Raw genomic sequence first — 16,177 nt, forward strand, 5'->3', positions numbered from 1 at the left:
CGTAGAAGTGATCCAAAGACTCGTCTATCTAGGTATTACATTTTCAAGACCGAGATTCACTTTGAGAAAGGCAGCAGAAGATAGATTGACACGAGGCTATGCAACCCTCGAATCCATGGAAAACCAATGCACCCGCATACAAATCCAGGAGCCCCGAACAAAGCTCTGGCTATTTGACACTCTAGTCACACCAGCACTCTTGTACGGGGCTCCCATATGGGGATCTAGTCTCTACCACACGAGGAGGGCCACACAGGACCAGCCACTGCCTCAAGAGGAGGCCACCTATGAGGGATGGGAGCAGATGGAGACCCTTGGTACTTACGATCTCATGGATGATCCGAAGCAAGCCCTCTGTGCCACACGAGATCATCATAGCAGAGATGGGGGCACCGCCCATCGTAGCCGAGGCCCTCTTCCAAACAATGGCCTTCTTGCACCGACTATGGACTTGCCCCAGCATCGGTACCCCAGACTTGCACTAGAGTCGTCCAAACAGATAACACTGCAAGGGGACACTAAATGCTCGTATGCTCAAACAGAGACCTGGCTACGGCCACATGGCCTACACGTGGACCACCTCCCCCCACTACAATACAGCCTAGATTGCCCCCACCTAGAGCTCAACCGGGAGGAGGTGAACCGTATCATCAGAGTGGATATCATTCAGCTACATACGGCCAAGACATGGGTGACTCCTACAGAAGACCTAGGGACAAAGAAGGCTTTCTACCAGGAGCACTTCCTGCACATATCTCCGAACGGCTTCATTACCCGCCCAAGCTACATGAGCACACACTTGTCCCATGGAGTCAAAAGCGCCATCGGCCAGATAGATACGGGCCCCATCCCCTTCCCCTAGAAGATCAGATCTACCAAATCTGCCAGCTCGAGCCGAAGATAGAAGAACACTACATATGCAGATGCCCAGAATACTACAAGATCCAGGGATGCTTCCACTGCCTGTTCAGAGAAGGATTCAGTCCACTCTCGAGAGTGATGGATTTCAAGGACTAGAGATGCCTTGGGCTCTTCCTGTTGGAAATACGGCACCACAAAGACCACCTCCTCTAGACCTCGAAGCAGAGACAAGGAGCCGCCCAATGCCTACTCACAGAATTCTACCGATAGTCAACTACTATCCCCACCCCTAAGCCCCCACCAACCCCACTAACCTCTCAGCCACAAGGGACCACCCTAGCCATAGCCACGGCAAGAAGCAAAGCCCAGTGCCCACGCCCAGCCGGCCCCCGCCTCTGCAGGAGACACATGTCGAGGATACAAGGGATACTACGCCGCCACCAGAGGACCCTGCCCCGCCGATTCAGCCTCTCGATCTTAGATAGACCCATGCAGGAAATTTTAGGATAACCAAGCTCCATGAGCAGTTCCACACCATACTTGGAACACATATGAATTGTACCCAGCCTATATACCATTTTGTACCTACTCAATTAGTTTATCATATCATTAGATGGTAGCGTTACTGGGACCTAGAAAGTTTCCCAAACATTTTGTATGTAACGTTTTGGTCTCATAGGCCAACTTGGCCTTTCATAGATGTTAATATAACTTTCTTCTCTCTCTCTCTCTCTCTCTCTCTCTCTCTCTCTCTCTCTCTCTCTCTCTCTCTCTCTCTCTCTCTCTCTCTCTCTCTCTCTCTCTCTCTCTCTCTCTCTCTCTTTTTTCCTCTCTCTCTCTCTCTCTCTCTAGCATGCCTGGCATGTCGGGGATGCTTGTACTGACTATTGACAAACGTGGCGTGAGGACCTGACGTGGCGTGCCTGGTGTGTCAGGGACCTAGCGTGTCGGGGACGCTTGTACTGACTATTGACAAACGTGGCGTGAGGACCTGACGTGACGTACCTGGCATGACGTCAGACCTCTCTGGCGTGAGGCAAACTTGTCGTGAGCAAGAATATACCTGGTGTGAGGCAAACCTGTTGTTAGCAGTATAGTGTTGCAGAGATGTACTGAATGCATCGACACAAGCGTACTGTATGCAGTAATGTACTGACAGCAAGGTACTGACACAAGCCTAGATGCCAATGTACTGAGGTTGCAGATGTAAACAGATTGATATGACACAAATGTACTCAGAATTACATGAATGCACACCTGGGTGAATGTACTGATGCACTTGCTTGTGGACCAGGCAGTGATGCATTGACTTTGATTTTGATCATGTCCTGGAGTATGCAGTAATGCACTGACTAGGGCTACAATCTGTAATTCTGCAGTGACTGTAAACAGTGTGAACGCATTTGGGCTCGTAAAAGATTACTGGGCTTACAAAAATTTAGTGAGGGGTTAGGGAAAGCCTAGAAATTTGCATGAATCACAAAAATTGCTCTGATTTGACAGTACAAAGTACAAGTTGAGTGGCTTTGCACACAGTGTGTGAGAGATGGATAATGTAGACAAATGCAAGCATCAAACCGTGGAAAATGAATATCTGGGAGACGAATCTGATCAAGAACTAACACAACCGTCCATGGAAGCAATGTTCAATACCCCTCCTAAGAACACACGGTACAAGACGTATGGCCGTAGGGTCCGTGATTGGACCGTCTCCCCAACATTTGATAGGCATGGAAAGAACTCACGCACTATGGATGAAAAGAAATACGAAGAAATTCATCTCATGATTCGCTCTGAACTACGAATTATGAGACAAGAATTGGAGAAAGATACACAAGAGCAAATCAAAGCCGAACTGATGGTAAATCAGAGGGCAGAAATGCAAGACATGCACATAAAGATTAAGAATGACTTACAGGCACAAATGCTGTCCGAAATGCACACACGCTGAAAACTGAAATGTTGAATGTTGTAGATGCCTACAAATCTGAAATCTTAGAACTGAGGGAAGAATTGAATACATTTAAGAAAAAAGGAATGAACGTGCAAGAAGAATTACAAAAAGAAAAAGAGGCTTTGAAGGCATGTGAAAGGGAGGTTCACTCATGGGCAAAAGTGGCAAAGACAACACAGAAGCAGATAGAAGAAGCCAGCCCATGGATTGAGGTAGTAAAATAGAATAAGGGAACATCAGTGAACAAAACTGAAGTAATTAATGCTAACTCGGAAGAAGAGGCTAGGAGACGGGCTAGGATTTTACATGTACGGGTAGTAGGATGGGAGGAGAAGAGCAGCCCATAGGAAGATGCTAAGACACTTGCTGACAAAATTGGGGCTTCTGACGTACCTATCATCAATCCTTGGAGAGTGGGAAAAGATGACTCTATGTCCAAGGCTTTAATTCTTCGCTTTGGAGACGGAGAGAAAAAAAAGGCCTTCCTCTCCAAGAGGAGAGCCCTCAAGGGTGAGAAGATTTATTTGGATGAGGACCTTACCCCAACACAAATAACGCATCGCGGAGAACACATGCCTAAGGTATTGGAGGCTTGCAAAGAGGGAAAGTGGGCTGTTTATAAGGATGGACGAGTCATCATCACTGACAAAAGGACTTCATGACGGTACGAGGCCTATGAGACACTTCAGATGTCAATATGGAATTGTAATGGAGCCCTATGCTTGGATGCTGGTTACTTTGAAGATAGCTTCCGAAACATAGATATAGCAATGTACACAAAAACACACCAATGTAAAGGCAGCCGACTACCAGACGTGCGGGGCTACAAGTGGGAAAGTGCATATCGTCCAGCAGCTAGAAAACCAAGAAGCACTAGGGGTTCTGGAGGTGTGGCCATACTATACCGGGAAGACCTCAAAGGGATAATGCAAATAATGAAAAGAGATGATGATGCACGATATTTATGGATTAGGATACATGTAGGAACACCACGGGATATATTCATCGCAATATGCTACTTTCCTCTTGCAAATTCTACCTATGCCACACGCGATGGATCTCCCTTTGATGTACTTTATGATGATATCATGAGATATGCTAGCATTGGGAACATATTATTAGTAGGAGATTTCAATGCACGCACGGGAGATAGACAAAGTGACTTTTATATGCATGATAATGCCATGTTCAAAGAGATCGACATAGATGAAATAGGCCTACGCAAGAGAGCCCAGGATAAAGAAGTGAGTACCTATGGAACACACCTATTGACTTTGGGAAGTGCACATAGACTAGCCATCTTTAATGGTCTGCCATAATGCCCAAGATCTGACAATTTGACATGTTGGAATCACAAAGGGGAGGCAAGTATTGTGGAGTACTTGATAGGCTCACCAGCATTGATACCAGACATCCAAAACTTTAAGATATCTAAGACACCAATTGCAATAGCAGCAGATCATGCTATTTTGACACTTGTGCTCTCTTGTGTACATATGAAACATGAAACACCATGCCTCCCTAAACATCCCAAATACTACTTTACAGAAGACACCTCACACATCTACAGTGGTTCTCTGCACACCACTTTACATACATTGGACTTGAGTAGATCGTTGGAAGAATGTACAAGGGATTTAGCAAAGGCCATACATGGATCAGCCATGTATGCATTCCCACACACCTTGCCCCGATGTAGACCCACACAATCTACTACTCCCCAAAATAGCTAGTATAATGATGAGTGTAGAGTCACACAAGCTCGCCTTCAGAGGGAAGTGGAGCTAGGCACTCAGACACATCGCCAAGCAAAGGCGTTCTTCAAACGCCTTGTACAGAAGAAGAAACGACACTACTTAGCGAAAGCAGAAGAAGAGATATATCATATATTTTTGGGGCGGGATAGCAAAAGCGCATGGAAGATGTTCCATGAAAGACAGTCCCCCCATACAGATTACATCACCAAATGCGTGGCTTGACTATGGGAGTCAGCTGTATAACCTGCTAGGACAGCCACCTATGCAGCCCCCACAAGCTTGTAGGCCAACACAATGGTCATTCTTCACATGGAAAATGGTTAGGGATGCAATTTATAGATTACAAAATGGGAGGGCACAGGATGAAGATGGACTAGTAGCAAAACATTTCTCACATGCTTGTGACATATTAGCACCCATATTAGCACATATGTTCAATAGAGCAGTATGTGAACATTTCCCTATGAGTTGGTCAGACAATACTACAATCCTGCTATTTAAAAATGGTGATCCCCTCATTCCTAGCAACTGCAGGACTATCATGATCGGTCATACTTTGGCCAAGATATATGAATCTATATTGGAGCATGAACTCAGTGAGTGGGCAGAAATGCAAGGCAAGAGAGCACAAGGACAAGCAGGTTTTAGACGAGCATATACCACGCTGGACCATATTCTCACACTTAGAGCCATTATTGAGGAGGGTCCAACCCGAGACAAGAGGATTTATTGTTGCTTTGTAGACTTTCGCAAAGCTTTTGATACAATGCCTCGTACACGCATCATGCAGAGATTGCAGGACATTGAAGTACCAGAGGGTATACGATGGGGTGTCTATGCATTGTATGAGGCAGTGACAGGTCATGTATGAGCACCTGGGGGGCTATCAGAGAGGATTGACAGTACCATAGGAGTGAAACAACGATGTCCACTTTCACCCACATTGTTTGGTCTATACATAGATGAAGTGTCTGATTACATAGACCGAGGGGAAGGAGCTGGAGCCAGCCTGGCAAGGGTGCTAATACCAATATTACTTTATGCAGATGATATTGTTCTCATTTCAAATTCACCGGAGGGATTGCAGTGCCATCTAGATGCTTTGCACATCTTTTGTAGAGATAAAGACCTCACAATGAACCTTGGAAAGACCAAAACCATGGTTTTCAATACTTCAGCAGCATGGGTGACTAGATCTATGTACCAGTTCACATTTGGGAGAGACATACTGGAGCATGTGAGGGAATATGTCTATTTGGGAGCCACCTTCTCTGGCCCACGTTTTTCGTTGAGAGGTGCATCAAAGGCATGTTTGGCACGTGGACATGCAGCACTAGGGGCACTCCAGAGTCAATGTGCTCACATACAGTTCGAGGAGCCCCGCACCAAACTCTGGTTGTTTGACACCCTGGTCACACCTATATTACTATATGGAGCAAAGGTATGGGGTTGCAGCTTGTACCATAGGCATCTTAGCCCACTCACCGATCAGATTGGAATAGAGAGGGATTATTATGATGGTTGCGATAGCGTGGAAAGGCCATTGATCATGATGATAGCACGCATGATTAGGAGTAAGCCCTCCACACCACATCCCATTGTCAGAGCAGAGCTAGGGGCAACACCTATAGTTACGGAGGCACTCTTCAAGGCAGTGACCTTTTGGCACAGACTATGGGAACTTCCACGCCATAGATACTCTAGTTTTGGCCAGCATATATGGACACCCATCTCTTCCATAGCGTACGGGTTGCTATCGGACAAATTCGCACCTCCTCACACAGGCTTCAGATGGAGACAAGCAGATGGACAAATACCCTAGCAGAAGATAGGACTTGCCAGCTCTGCAGTGGAGAGCCTGAGACAAAGGAGCACTACATATGCAGATGCACAGTATACTATGACATACGAGGACGGTACCACTGCCTCTTCTATAATGGATTTGGACCCCTTTGTCGCGTCATGGAGTACGAGGACCAGATATGCCTAGGTCTTTTCCTCCTAGACCTCGAGAGGCACTGAACTGCACTACTGCGAGACAGGAGGCTAGCTCACCCAGAGGGACACACACAGAGCACTGACAGACTTCTTCTACAGAGCCGACCCTACTGACACTACCAACCTAGCAGAGACAGAGCCACCCCGCCAGACACCTTACAGGCCACACCGTGGTGTCACATTGGATAGAGCCACTTCCCTTTGTCGAGCACGACAACCCCGTCTACCAGGACCACGTCCAAGGAGGCCACACCATAGTCGGATTACAGCCATTATCACGAGACACCGCAGCTCCCCACCAAGCATATCAGTGAAGCAGCTAGGGACCGCATCACAGCTGAGATCATGTGCAGATCTTGAGATCAGCTACAGCCCATAGTCCCCACCACACTTTTGTACATGGTTCTATCAAATTTGGTTCTCCTTTCCTTTCCTTTTCTGTTCTATCGATGGAATAACACTACACATGGTTCAACCCTAGTATAGTCCCATCATATAGTTATTTTCAATATTGTTTCATAGGCCACCCACTTATTTGTAATGGTATCTTTACTTTACTGATGAGGTGACATTAGACATGGATGTACTCTGGATCTTGTCTCATAGGCCACATTGGCCTTATGTAGACATTAATATATCTTTCTTTCTTTCTTTCTTTCTTTCTCTCTCGTGTACATATGAAACATGAAACACCATGCCTCCCTAACATCCCAAATACTACTTTACAGAAGACACCTCACACATCTACAGTGGTTCTCTACAGACCAGTTTACATACATTGGACTTGAGTAGATTATTGGAAGAATGTACAAGGGATGTAGCAGAGGCCATACATGGATCATCCATGTATGCATTTCCACACACCTTGCCCCGATGTAGACCCACACAATCTACTGCTCCCCAAAATAGCTCATATGATGATGAGTGTAGTCACCTTAGCTTGCTTACAGAGAGAACTAGACCTAGGCACTCGAACACATTGCCAAGCAAAGGCGTTATTCAAATGCATTGTGCGAAAGCAGAAGCAGAGATAAACTATTTTTGGGGCGGGATAGCAAGAGCACATGAAAGATATTTCATGAAAGACAGTCCCCCCATACACATTACATCACCAAATGCTTGGCTTGACTATGGGAGACAGCTCTATGACTTACCAGGACAGTCACCTATACAGCCCCCACAAGCTTGTAGGCCAACACAGTGGTCTTTCTTCACATGGAAAATGGTTAGGGATGCAATTTATAGATTACAAAATGGGAGGGCACAAGATGAAGATGGACTAGTAGCAAAACATTTCTCACATGCTTGTGACATATTAGCACCCATATTAGCACATATGTTCAATAGAGCAGTATGTGAACGTTTCCCTATGAGTTGGTCAGACAATACTATAATTCCGCTATTTAAAAGTGGTGATCCCCTAATTCCTAGCAACTACAGGACTATCATGATCGGTCATACTTTGGCCAAGATATATGGATCTATATTGGAGCATGAACTCAGTGTTGAGTGGGCTGAAATGCAAGGCAAGAGAGCACAAGGACAAGCAAGTTTAAGATGAGGATATACCACACTCAACCATATTCTCACACTTAGAGCCATTATTGAGGAGGGTCGAACCTGAGACAAGATGATCTATTGTTGCTTTGTAGACTTTCGCAAAGCTTTTGATATAGTCCCTCATACACGCATCATACAGAGATTGCAGGACATTGGAGTACCAAAGGGTATATGACGGGGTGTCTATGCATTATATGAGGCAGTGACAGGTCATGTACCATAGGAGTGAAACAAGAATGTCCACTTTCACCCACATTGTTTGGTCTATACATAGATGAAGAGTCTAATTACATGGACCAAGGAGGAGGAGCTGGAGCCAGCCTGGCAAGGGTGCTGATGCCGATATTACTGTATGCAGATGATATTGTTCTAATTTCAAATTCACCGGAGGGATTGCAGTGCCATCTAGATGCTTTGCATATCTTCTGTAGAGATAAAGACCTCACAATGAACCTTGGGAAGACCAAAACCATGGTTTTCAATACTTCAGCAGCATGGGTGACTAGATCTATGTACTAGTTCACATTTGGGCGAGACATACTAGGGCATGTGAGGAAATGTCTATTTGGGAGTCACCTTCTCTGGCCCACGTTTTTCGTTAAGAGAAGCATCAGAGGCACGTCTGGCACGTGGATACACAGCACTAGGGGCACTCGAGAGTCAATGTGCTCACATAAAGTTCCAGGAGCCCCGCACCAAACTCTAGTTGTTTGACACCCGAGTCACACCTACATTACTATATGGAGCAGAGATATGGGGTTGCAGCTTGTACCACGGGCGTCTTAGCCCACTCACTGATTAGATTGGAGTAGAGAGGGATTATTATGATAGTTGTGATAGCATGGAAAGGCCATTGATCATGATGATAGCACCCATGATTAGGAGTAAGCCCTCCACCCCACATCCCATTGTCAGAGCAGAGCTAGGGCCAACACCTATAGTTACGGAGGCACTCTTCAAGGCAGTGACCTTTTGGCACAGACTATGGGAACTTCCAAGCCATAGATACTCTAGATTGGACTAACGTCATCTAGACAACTAGCAGTAGGAGGCGAGAAGAACTATTGGTTTTCACCTATGGCTATTGGATGAGCCTAAATGGTTTGGATATTGACCGTCTTCCACCTTTGGATTATAGCCTTGACTACCCTACACTTTCTCTCAGCCGATCAGAGTTGAACCAGGTGATCAGAGCTGATATCTTGAGGATTGAGACAACAAGGACATGGATCCATCCACCACTCCCTCTAGGATCGAGGATGGAGTTCTACAGGAGTTATTTCTTGTGTCTCTCTAATGATGGTTTCACTATTCGGCCAGCATACATGGACACCCATCTCTCCCATAGCATACTGGTTGCTATTGGACAGATTCGCACCTCCTCACACAAGCTTCAGATGGAGACATGCAGATGGACAAATACCCTAGCAAAGGATAGGACTTGCCAGCTTTGTGGTCGAGAGCCTGAGACACAGGAGCACTACATATGCAGATGCACAGTATACTATGACATGCGAGGACAGTACCACTGCCTCTTCTGTGATGGATTTGGACCCCTTCGTCGCATCATGGAGTACCAAGACCAGAGACTCCTAGGTCTTTTCCTACTGGAGCTTGAGAGGCACCAAACTGCACTACTATGAGACAAGAGGCCAGCTCACCTAGACGGACACACACAGAGAGCAGTGACAGACTTCTTCTACAGAGTAGACCCTACTGACACTACCAGCCTAGCAGAGACAGAGCCACCCCGCCAAACACCTAACAGGCCACACTATGGAGTCACATTGGATAGAGTCATTTCCCTTCATCGAGCATGACGACCCCATCTACCAAGACCACATCCGAGAAGGCCACACCACAATCGAATTAGAGCCATTATCATGAGACACCGTAAACTCGCCACCATGCATATCAGTGAAGTAGCTAGGGACCGCATCATAGCTGAGATCATGTGCAGATCTTGAGATCAACTATAGCCCATAGTCTCCACACACTTTTGAACATGGTTCTATCAAATCTAGTTCTTCTTTCCTTTCCTTTCCTTTTCTTTTCTATCGATGGAACAGCACTACACATGGTTCAACCCTAGTATAGTCCCATCGTATAGTTATTTTCAGTATTGTTTCATAGGCCACACACTTATTTGTAATGTTATCTTTACCTCACTGATGAGATGACATTAGACATGCATGTACTCTGGATTTTGTCTCATAGGCCACATTGGCCTTATGTAGACGTTAATCTCTCTCTCTCTCTCTCTCTCTCTCTCTCTCTCTCTCTCTCTCTCTCTCTCTGGCAGCTACTGACTGGCATTCAACTCAGCCCCAAGCTAGAGGAAGGAGAAATCCAACCTAGCATGACCGAGGAGCTCACCCACATCAAAGAAAAAGTACAACAACTCCAAAAAAGGAGGAGACGACGAAGGAGGCTGTTTCTTGGGCAGAGATGCTCAAGAAAACCCAACAGCAAGTAGAGGAAGCAAAGCAATGGATTCAAATTGCAAAGAAGGGGAAACACCTAGCATACGCACCTACAACAACCATAATCAATGACACATTGGAGGAGGAACAAAAAAGGAAAATGAGAACACTCCATGTTCGGGTGACGGGCATGAAGATGCATGAAAAAGTGGATGAGGACACCAAGGTGCTATACACGTTAATCAATATCAAGAAAGGCACGCATGTCTCCGCTTGGAGAGTGGGCAAGAAAAGCACAGAAAGGGAGAGCTCAAAAGAGCGTGCACTCATTCCCCCACAGCACACAGGTTGGCCATTCTCAATGGCCTGGCTAGATACCCCTATCCGGCGCCTTCACATGTTATCCCCACCGACACGGTGCCAGCATTGTAGACTATGTTCTTGCCCCACCAATGCTGATATCTCACATCCAGGACCTCTCAATATCCCCACGTCTTCTCAGCGTTGCAATGGATCATGCCTACCTATCATTCACCATCGACCTCCAATTCACTAACACGCAGACCCATCACGCAGCTCATCGACACCCGAGATACCTCTTTTCCAAAGAGACAGAGGATACCTACGAGGTGAAGATCCTTAGATTGTTACATGATGCAAACCCCAACGTTCCATTACAGGAGCTGACTCAATAGTTCAGTGAGGCCCTACACATCGCTGCAGGTGTAGCCTTCCCACAATCACGACCCACACAAAGAGCCTCCACCAAGGTGACACCCCGGAACAACTAGTATGATGATGAGTGCCGTGAGACCAGAGCATGGCTACAGAGAGAGATAGCACTGGGGTCCACTACCCACAGACAGGCACAGATACTCTTTAGACGCCTCACACGGTGGAAGAAGAGAACATTCTTGGCCCAGCTGGAGCGAGACCTATATCAGTTATTCTTGAGCCAGGACTCTCGAGAGGCTTGGAGGCTTTTCAGAGAGCATTGCCCGACCACACCTATTACGTCCACCACTGTATGAGAGGAGTATGCAGCTAGTCTTTATACTGTGGAGGGTCAACCACCTCTTCCTGACAAACTTGAGCCTTGCCCAGAGACCACCACTTTCTTTACAAAAAGTAGGGTCCGAGAGGCCATTGACACACTTAATAGAGGACATGCACAAGATCATGATGGATTAGTAGCCGAGCACTTGATCCATGCTAGAGATTTGGTGGCAAGTTTTCAAGCTTACATGTTTAACAGAGCCATGTGTGAAGGCCTACCAGAAAGCTGGAGCACGAACACTATTGTGCCCATCCTCAAGTCCGGGGACCCTACTCTACCCAGTAACTATCGGACTATCATGGTTGCGCATACATGGCTAAGTTATATGCTTCCATCCTTGAGCATGAGTTAAGCAAGTGGCACAGATGTGGGGTCTTAGAGCACAAGGACATGCTGGCTTTAGGAGAGGCTTCTCCACATTGGATCACATCCTCGCACTCAGAGCGATCATTGAGGAGGGAAAGGCCCATGGCTGACGGACCTACTACTACTTTGTGGACTTCAGCAAAGCCTTCGACACAGTACCGAGAGACAGGCTGATACATAGACTACATGCCATGGGAGTACCGAAAGAGCTCAGTTGGGGTATTTTGGCACTGTATGAGAGAGTTGTGGACAGAGTCCAGATAATTGAGGACCTTTCGGGACCTATTTACTCCACCATTGGGGTGAAGCAGAGATGTCCCCTCTCTCCGATATTATTTGGTCTATACATTGATGGGATTGCTGATTACATTTCACATGAAGGAGATAGAGAAGCTCCATTCTCCACCACTAGCTGGCACTTGGATACCTCTCCTATTGTATGCAGATGACATTGTATTGATAGCTGTCTCTCCAGAGGGTCCACAGAGACACTTGGACGCATTACACTCCTATACTTGGGACAGTGGGCTTTCAGTGAACCTTGGTAAAACCAAGGTGATGGTATCTAATACTACACCATAGTGGGTCAAGAGATCAGCGCCTAAATTCACATATGGATCTGAGGAACTTGAGTATGTGGATTCTCCTGGGAGTCTTATTCACAGGGCCCACCTTTTCCATGCGAGAGGCAACAGACACTAGACTGACGTGCGGATACACAGCACTAGGTGGTTTGGAGAGGATGTACTCATAGGTGCAATTCCAAGAACCCCGCACCAAGCTATGACTCTTTGATACACTGGTCACATCCACACTACTTTATGGAGTACAGATATGGGGGCTCAGTCTTGACCACCGTAGCAAATCAGGGTGCACTTATGATGGATGGAGGTCGATGGAGAAACCCCTAGTGTCCATGATATCCAGGATGATCAGATGCAAGGCCTCAGTGCCACACAAGATCATCAGAGCCGAGCTAGCAGCTACACCAATTGTGATAGAAGCCCTCACCGGATCGGTCGCATACATACATAGCCTATGGTACTTACCCAGACACAGATATGCACGGTTGGCCCTTGAGTCCTCCAGGCAACTTGCCAGAGAGGGTGATACTTCATGTTGGTATGCACAGATGTCGGCCTGGTTTGCACCATCTCTTGATCTAAGCACGTTAGAAATTCACAAGATCATCAGGATGGATCTTACCCAGCTGGATATCAGGCGGACATGGCTGATGCCAGGGCACGAGCTAGGGACAAAGATGGCTTTCTACCGTGAGCATTTCTTTCACACTACTGATGATGGATTCATTGTTCACGCGAGATACATGGACACCCACCTTTCCCATGGAATCAAATGTACTATTGGCCAGTTGCGTACCTCCTCACATCAGCTAGAGATTGAGACCGGCAGATATAGATCCATCCCACCAAAGGAGCACATATGCCAAATATGCCAATTAGAGCTAGAGACAGAGGAGTATTATATATGCCGCTGCCCAGCATATTATGAGGTCCGTGGTCTTTTCCATTCTCTTTAGAGACGGATTTGGACCACTATTCAGAGTCATGGGTATTACCGATCAGCAATGCCTTAGCCTCTTTCTTCTTGAGATAAGACGGCTTCGTGACATGCGCCTCAGGAGTATAGCTGCTCTAGGACATCGAGGCCCTTCGCAAAGGCAGCTCACAAACTTCTTTGCAAAGGAGACTCAGAAGACTTCGATACAATTACAACCACAGTCCACACGAAAGCCTCTCCCACCGCCACAGTCCACACAGAGACAAGGAATATTGATTGATCGAGCCATTCAGCCTAGCCGATCCAGACGTCCTAGGCCTCAACACAGACACCGACAACACCTTCATAGACAGATACAGGGGATTATTGCTTGGGCTAGAGCTAGGCCCTCCATACCCACATGAGATTGTACCATTTGGAGCTCATTGTTACTAGATAGAGCTCTATGTTTACACATAGCCATAGTTAGTTTCCTTTCTTATTTTGCTTTGTGCTACATATTTTGCCCAGACAGTTGTACCATCATACACATGATTGTAACTCATGGTCTCATAGGTCATTTGGACCTTTTATAGATGTCAATATATCATTTCATTTCATTTCTCTCTCTCTCTTTTTTTTTTTACTACACAAGATTTCAAGCCATTTCTTGTAATATAAAAGAAAAATGATTATATGTCAATACATTACTGTTTTTTTAACAAAGCTTTTGCTTTGTGAAATAGAGTTGATCGGGTAGCCTACTTGCTTTCTGTACATTCAAACATGGACCACCATGACAAGATACATGTGGTAACATTCATCCTTACTGTATGCAAAAATCAGATATTCAAAAGTCCTCTCCCCGAGAAACAACTTCCTTGCAAGTAGGTCCCAGATATACTGTGTGCTCATATTGAGCAACATAGCTTCCCTTCACATCACACAACGGTGGACACGGCTGGACAATGCCAGCATCACACAAGTTCTTCAATGCCATCAAATATTTTGTTTCTCCAATGCGGTCCAGGTACCATCGGCAAAATGCCAAAGTTGAGAAGTGTTTGTCTATTGTTGCCAATAGCTGCTTGGCACGGGGCAATCTTAGAGGCACATGACCCACATCATAGTTCTTCATGTAGTGGCTACAGTCTAGATCTTCTCTCACATAACCTTTCCCAGTGGATCCAAAAGTCTCAATGGCAAAGAACTCTCCTTCCTCCATTTTCGTCTGTTCACCACCCTTGACTATAGGAACAGATTTTCCAGCATGAATTTGATACGGTCCAATACTATGGCCATTTAAATTTGGAATGCTCTTGACTTGATAAGTTTTTCCATTGATTTCAACCTCATATGATTCCATGACTTCCTGAATCGCTGCACCAACATCACCAAGCCTAGCATCGATCCCTGCTTATTGAACACACACTCTCTCTCTCTCTCTCTCTCTCTCTCTCTCTCTCTCTCTCTCATTAATGTTAAAAGATATTAACATCAAGCCTTCTTGTCAACCAAGCACAATCATAGCCTTTTCAGAATACATAAGGCCTTGAGGCCAATCAAACAAAATGTTAATAGCTCTTACAAAGCCAAAAGGCTAACAAAAGAACACAATACATGAGCAAAACTCTCTAAAAAGCTATCAAACAGTAATCCAGAGGAGTGAAGGAAGGGGATCATGAAGATGGTGTCGAGAAAAGTGACATACCAGAGAGACAGTAGGGTTTGCGAGGTAAAACACAGAGTGTGTATGGCCAACACTGAGAAAGAAAAGAAACTCAAAAGAACATCATGATGATGCACTGAATCATGCTATATAAGGAGAAAAGCTGATACAGTGGAGCCAAAGCTAAGAAGATAATTGCAGTCCTATCTCTGAATCAGGTGGCAACACCAGTAGGGAATCTGCACATTGAAGGGAGCGAAACGCAGTCCTCCAGCAGTAGGGATATCAAAGATGTATGCTGAAGGTAAAGGACAGCTGTCGAGGGAACGAAGCGCAATCCTCTCATGCTGTCTGAGTGGAGGAGAGTGATCACCAGCTGTAGAGGGAGCGGGGCACTGTCCTCAGATGCCAAGAGGAGAGCATGGGCTGCAAAAAAACGCAGATGCCAGATGATCAAAGTAGGAGCTAGGATGCCAAACGCAGACTCCAGCAGCCTCAGATGATGACGCCAATTGTGGAGGAGGTCACCGGTCTAATCAAAAGCCACCAGGATGATCAAACGCAATGTGCAAAGCCTAGAGAAGATGACGCCAACTGTGGATGATGATGCCAGATGGTTGGAGATCCAAAATGCAAGGTGTAGGGCCTACTGGGGAAGACGCCAACTGTGGTGAAGTGATGCCTATCTGGGAGAAGGCCTCGAGAAGCTGAAACGCAAGCAAGGAGTGCCCAAATGATGGAGGAAAATTGACGCGAATTGATAGGGATGGTCGCCAGGGTGTGTGAGTTGTCGCCAAGATGTGTGGATGACGCCAGTAGATGGACTCCAAAACGCAAGCCAAGTGATGGAGATGATGAGGAAGAAGCCACCAACCATGAACCTTGATGTCCACCTGCAAGGGGTATGGGGGCAGTGGAGAGGCTGGAGATAAAGTGGAGGGGTGTCTAATGACAAGAGAGAGGTGAAGAATGAACAGTGAGAGATTTAAATGTGTGAAAAGGTGGCCTATAAATAGGCATGCACAGTCTAGG

General features: G+C 46.1%; 1 protein-coding gene and 1 pseudogene across 2 annotated transcripts in view; both read right to left on the minus strand.

The window, feature by feature from the left end:
* The window catches only part of LOC148014587 (zinc finger CCCH domain-containing protein 32-like), a 109,453-nt gene that overhangs the window by 34,879 nt on the left and 58,397 nt on the right, over positions 1–16,177 (minus strand). The window lies entirely within an intron of this gene.
* On the minus strand, positions 1,564–14,903 carry LOC148014588 (methionine aminopeptidase 2B pseudogene; annotated as a pseudogene).

This window comes from Lygodium microphyllum, chromosome 25 (assembly GCF_053477565.2).
Source record: "Lygodium microphyllum isolate KBCC chromosome 25, Lygodium_microphyllum_v1.1.10, whole genome shotgun sequence".
Classification (NCBI taxonomy): domain Eukaryota; kingdom Viridiplantae; phylum Streptophyta; class Polypodiopsida; order Schizaeales; family Lygodiaceae; genus Lygodium; species Lygodium microphyllum.